A 6,287-nucleotide genomic window follows, 5' to 3' on the forward strand; every position below is an offset into this window, starting at 1 on the left:
CTAAGGAATTTTAGGAGCAGTGTCATCTACAGCAGCCTTGGCCTCCATTTCTTCAGCACTAGTGGCTGGTACTTCTTCTGGAACAGAAGGAAGTGAAGCTTGGCGTCCATCAGAACCCGTATGAATTTCTTCTGTTTGGACAGGGGACTGAGGAATATGTTGCAGAGGGGTGTAAAGTGGTGAATTGGGGTGATGACTTTCCTAGTAGTCATCATTCAGAATAGGAGTTGTTGACCCAATGTCCACATCCTCATCTTCTTCATCAATTTCGTCTATGCCTGCCTCCTCAGCTGTGAACTAAGGCATGTGCGATGATACCAGAGGAGTTGAAGGGATGTTATCCACTTCAATTTCTTCATTCAACTGCTCTGACGTAGTAGCAAAAGGATTTTCTTCATCCGATTCACTAGGAATCACATATTCCTCACCAAAGGGAGCAATCTCCTTTGATGGCATGCTTGATATTGGAACTGCATCTATTTGGTGTGCATAAGAGCTCGTCAAAGTCTTCACTTTCTTCGGAGCTGAAGACTCTGAGGATGCAGATGCTTTCCTTTTCTTCACTGCTGCTCTCTCTGCAGCCTTGGTCTTTGTCGCTTCTGATACAGAAGGAAGGTTGGTACTGGTCAACTGAGGTGACTTGGCACGAGGAGCAGATGAAATTGGTGCAATTTCTTCAGGCGCAACTGATGCAGTTTCCCTGGCATGTTCAGTTTCCTTAGGCGCAGTAGCAGATGCTTGAACTGGCATGGCTTGTTCTTCACGTGCAACACTAGAGGTTTCCCTGGCAGTTTCTTCAGTGGGCTGGAATTTCTTCAGCAGCCCTGGCACTTTCAGAATCATCAACAGCCTGATTGTCATCAGCTGTGCTTGCATGTTCTTCAGTAGGCTGAGCAGATGCTTCAGCCTAAGGAATTTCATGTTGCGATGAAGCTGCAACATTTGAGGTAAATCCCTTCGCCATTTTGACAAATCTGACTTTGGCTCCCATCCAATCTGCACGGTATGCGTCAAAATCATCACTAAGTGCTTTGATCTCAGTTTGTATGGTCACAAGTTCATCAGTTGTCATTTTGACAATATTCTTCTTCAAAAAACGCTCCTCTTTGTACTGAGCTTTCTTCAGTTGCGTGGCCTTCTCCAATTTCCATTTTTCTTCGCCAATAAAGGTCATCAACATATGACTTTGGCCAGGTGTGAGATTGAAATCATGCATAGGAGTGTTAGGATCCTTGTGCTAGAGATCAACGAAATCGAGGATCAACTTGGGATCCAGCAGAAGTGGCACATTACTGCCTTTGGCTCTAGCGGCCCTTTGATGTCTGTCTCTAATGATTTCAACCAATTCTTCATCATCAGCTTCGTCTTCACTAGATGGTACTTGGAAGGCGACCTGCTTCTTATGACGACTTGGTCTTGTGCCTCGTCCAGCAGTGGCCTTTTTCTTCAGTAACGTTGGGCCAGTTGAGGACTGCGAAGGAGCTGAAGAACTTGTAGATGCTCCTGAAGCAATTGATATCCCAGCGGTCCTTTGGCAAGAGGCGAGGTGCACAGGTGCCGAGGACTTTGTAGCAGTTGCTGAGGATTTTGAGTGGGGACTGGACTTTTGAAGCAGTAGCTTGAGGAACAGGCCATGAGGGCATAGAAGAGCTTGGTTGTGAGGGCATAGCAGCTGAGGAACCTGGCTTGTGAGCAAGCTTCTTTGGCATGGCCTTCTTGGGCTTGCTAGCAGAGGCCTCAACGTCGGCAGAAGCAGAGTCTTCATTTAATTTCTTCACTGCTTCTTTGGCCATTTTGGCCAACTTTGCTTGCTGCTTGGCCCATTATTTCAGAAATTCCTCACCACGCTTGATGCTAGTGGGATCAGCTTCTTGGCCTAGTGCCAATGGAGGTCTTGGGCATGGAGGGTGTACGACGAATTTCTTCATGTACTTGGGAGTCACATATCTGTACTCCCTCCATTCTCTGCCCATCTCCTCTCTATCCTCTAAATGTGCACTTTGCGCTCATTCTTCGTCTCCTTGCCATGAATTGCTTCATCAAGTGTGCAATACCCTGCATAGATGTCATCTGGGATCTCGAAAGCAGTATTCACTTCTGGTCTCTTGCCTCCCTTCTGAGGTCTTTTGCCATCAGCCATTTTCTTCAACTAAGGATTTTGAACAATTGAGTTCTCTGACGAGGTATGCAATTTGTCTTCAAGGAATGCTGCAAATGAGTTAAGTTGACGAGAACCTAGAGATTCAGCAGCGGACATGTGTACCTGTGAACCTAGTATAGGTGCAAAGAATTTGGAGAGGTCTGATGACCAACAAGTGTAGGGGGTCTATCATAGTCCTTTCGATAAGTAAGAGTGTCGAACCCAACGAGGAGCAGAAGGAAATGATAAGCAGTTTTCAGTAAGGTATTCTCTACAAGCACTGAAATTATGGGTAACAGATAGTTTTGTGATAAGGTAATTTGTAACGGGTGAGGGAGTCCTGGATTAAGGGCTCCTCGGGCGTCCGGCCTGTTATCCATGGGTCGGACTGATGGGATGTGAAGACATGAAGGCTGAAGACTGTACCTGTGTCCGGATTGGACTCTCCTTGGCGTGGAAGGCAAGCTTGGCGACCGACTATGAAGATTCCTTCTTATGTAACCGACTCTATGTAACCCTAGATCCCCCCGGTATCTATAAACCGGAGGGGTTAGTCCAGAAAGGATATACTTATTACCATAGTCATACAAGCTAGGCTTCTAGGGTTTAGCCATTATGATCTCGTTGTAGATCAACTCTTGTAATATTCATATTCATCAAGATCAATCAAGCCGGAAGTAGGGTATTACCTCCATAGAGAGGGCCCGAACCTGGGTAAACATTGTGTCCCCCGTCTCCTGTAACCATCGATCCTAGACGCACAGTTCGGGACCCCCTACCCAAGATCCGCCGGTTTTGACACCGACATTGGTGCTTTCATTGAGAGTGCCACTGTGCCGTCAACGAAAGGTTTGATGGCCTCTTCAATCGTCTATGGTGACGCTGTCCAAGGAGAAACCTTCCTCCCCGGACAGATTTTCGTGTTCGGCGGCTTCGTACTGCGGCCAACTCGCTTGGCCATCTGGAGCAGATCGATAGCTACGCTCCTGGCCACCAGGTCAGATTTGGAAGCTTGAACTACGTCACGGATATCCATGGAGACTTGATCTTCAATGGATTTGAGACCGCAGCGATCGCTCCCCCTCGCCCCAATGAACATGACTTAAATCTGTCATCGGATGACATCCAGGAGATGGTCCCTGTTGCCGCAACGGCCTTAGAACCGGAGCAAATCGTGCCATCCGAGGCCACAGAGTATGCGGTGTTGGAGCCGCACACGGGCTCGGCACCCTGCAATATTTGCGTCAATGGAACTCCAGACTCATCTCCGGCTATAAGTTCCGGACCGGGAACGCCTACGGACACCGAGCTGGATCGGTTATGGATTTTCAAATTTTGTGCCGCAGACATCTTCCAGCACTCACCTTTGGGTGATGTGCTAAACTCTTTAAAGAACTTGTCCTTGGAGAAGGACTCACAGCCGAACTATGTTCGGTTCGACCTAGAGGCCGATGATGGGAAATTTTGCTTCCCACCACCCACTTCATAGCCATTGTCAAGGACTTAACGGACATGCCCGCTTCTGGCTCTGAAGAGATTGACGGCATAGACGGCAATGCCGATAAGGAGCAAGGCCAAGACCCGCTAGTCATCAGGCGTGGGGGACCCCTTCATATGACGTGTACATGATCGATACACTTAAAAAGCCTCGCGGCAAGGACAAGGGAGATCCAATTAAAACTCCCGAGACATAGTATAAGTTCTGGCGCCCCAAACGCCGCCCCAAGTCACGCCGCACCAACGATGGCGCAGGAGAAAATAGTACTCCGGACGGCGCCGAAAGCAATGAAGACCCTGTGGGAGCAATATCCGAGCAGGAGGAATAGGAAAACGGGCAAGCCAGCCCCGATGAACAGGCCCCGCCCAGCGACGGTTCGGAGGACGACAACTACCTTCCGCTCTCCGAAGATGAGGTAAGCCTCGGCGACGAAGACTTCATCGTACCCGAAGAGCCCCTCGAGTAGGAGCGCTTCAAGTGCAGGCTGATAGCTACTGCAAGGAGCCTGAAAAAGAAGCAACAGCGGCTTCAAGCTAACCAAGAGCTACTCAACGACAGATGGACCGAAGTCTTGGTCGCCGAAGAATACGGCCATAGTGGCCTAGCCAAATGCTACCCAAAGCACATATTGCTATACCAGTCCGATGACGGGGCGTTGGAGCCCATACCATCGTCACACAATGCGGCGGGTTGCCGACAATTCTATCCGGATAAAGAGGCAACTCAAGCCGAACACCGGACAGCCCCACCTCACCGTAAAGGCAAGAACAACGCAGGTCATGATTACCCAGACAACCTGCAGAGGGACTTGGACAATAGAGCAGGAAATGCAAGACCGATCTACGGATTGCAAAAGCATGCTTCGACACGCGATGTTGGCTACCTGTTCGGACGTGTCAAACCTCGCCACACCCGATCCGAAAACTGCAAAGGGACTCTTTCGGAGTTACGTCGCAGTGTGGCCCAACATAGAGGCGCCGCACACCCGCTTTGCTTCACTAATGAAGTAATGGATCATGAATTCCCCGAAGGATTCAAACCTGTCAATATTGAATCATACGACGGGACAACCGATCCCACGGTATGGATAGAAGATTTCACCCTCCACATCCACATGGCCCGTGGGGACGACCTCCACGCCATTAAATACCTCCCACTAAAACTAAAAGGGCCAGCTCGGTACCGGTTAAATAGCATGCCTAAAAATTCCATAGGCAGCTAGGAGGACTTGGAAGAGGCCTTCCTCTATAACTTCTGAGGAACACATGTCTGGCCACCGGATGCCGATGACCTAGGTGACATTGTCCAACATCCCAGAGAATCAGCCAGGGAGCTCTGGACTCGGTTCTTAGTCAAAAAGAACCAAATCGTCGAGTGTCCGGACGCGGAAGCCCTTGCGGCTTTCAGACACAACGTCCGGGACGAATGGCTTGCACGCCACCTCGGCCAAGAAGGACCTAAATCCATGACAGCCCTCACTGCTCTGATGACCCGCTTTTGCGCAGGAGAAGACAGTTGGCTCACTCATAGAAGCAATAGCGCCATCAACCAGGGCACCTCCGAAATCCGAGACGGCAACGGCAAGCCACGAGGAAGCAAAAACAACAGTCGCAATGACAACGAAAGATCAGGCGACATAGCGGTCAACGCCGGATTCATCAAACCCAAGCCCGGTCAGCCGAAGAAGCCATTCAAGGCGAATCGAGACGAACCATCCAACCTGGACAGGATATTGGACCGACCCTGCCAGATTCATGGCCACCCCGATAAACCAGCTAATCATACCAACAGAAACTGCTGGGTCTTTAAACAGGCTGGCAAGCTCAACGCCGAACACAGGGGGAGGAGGCCGCCAAGCGACAGGGATGACGGAAAGGTTCACCAACGAAACACCGGGGGTTAGAAGCAGTCTCCACCCAAGGATGAACTACTCCTAGAACGGAAATAGCAACCCGGCTTCCGCCACCCACTCCGTACACTTACAAAGTTTGAACCGCGCATACACCATTACGCACTCAAGATACCATGGGCATTGGCGGAAGCACAATACGGACAAGCCTGCAAGCACTCTAGTAACCTTTTTTATTATTATTTATTTTCTTTTTATTTCTTCCTTCGCTATCCTTTAAAAAACAGGTGACGAATACGATAAACATCGGAAACTGGCTCTATTGGAGTCCGGATCCGTACACTCACCTAAAGGGCTATTTCCATCAAGGATTCCCCCCACCGAGGACTGGCGGCGCCGACATGCGATAGGAGATCCAAAATAACTTTTTGTAGACTGCACTCTCTATTTCTCGAGCTTGTACTATGCCTGTTCCTCCGGCTCCAACCCCGAGCATGTCAAATATATATATATATATATATATATATATATATATATATATATATATATATATATATATATATATATCATAAGTAATCATTGGCATATCGCTCAGTTCCCATTAAACAATATCCGAACTAATCATCAGCATTGTTTCCCCAACAAATATGGCTCGTACGGTTATTTCACAGAAATACCTTGGCATAACCTGCCAGGGGCTTGGTGTGGGAACAAATGAGTTGCCAGTAAAAGTCCGAATAGCTCTATAGCATACTTCGGCGTCGCAAGTTTGGCCTTATATGCATCAGCTCTGAATCATT

Source organism: Triticum dicoccoides, chromosome 7A (genome assembly GCF_002162155.2).
Source record: "Triticum dicoccoides isolate Atlit2015 ecotype Zavitan chromosome 7A, WEW_v2.0, whole genome shotgun sequence".
Lineage (NCBI taxonomy): Eukaryota > Viridiplantae > Streptophyta > Magnoliopsida > Poales > Poaceae > Triticum > Triticum dicoccoides.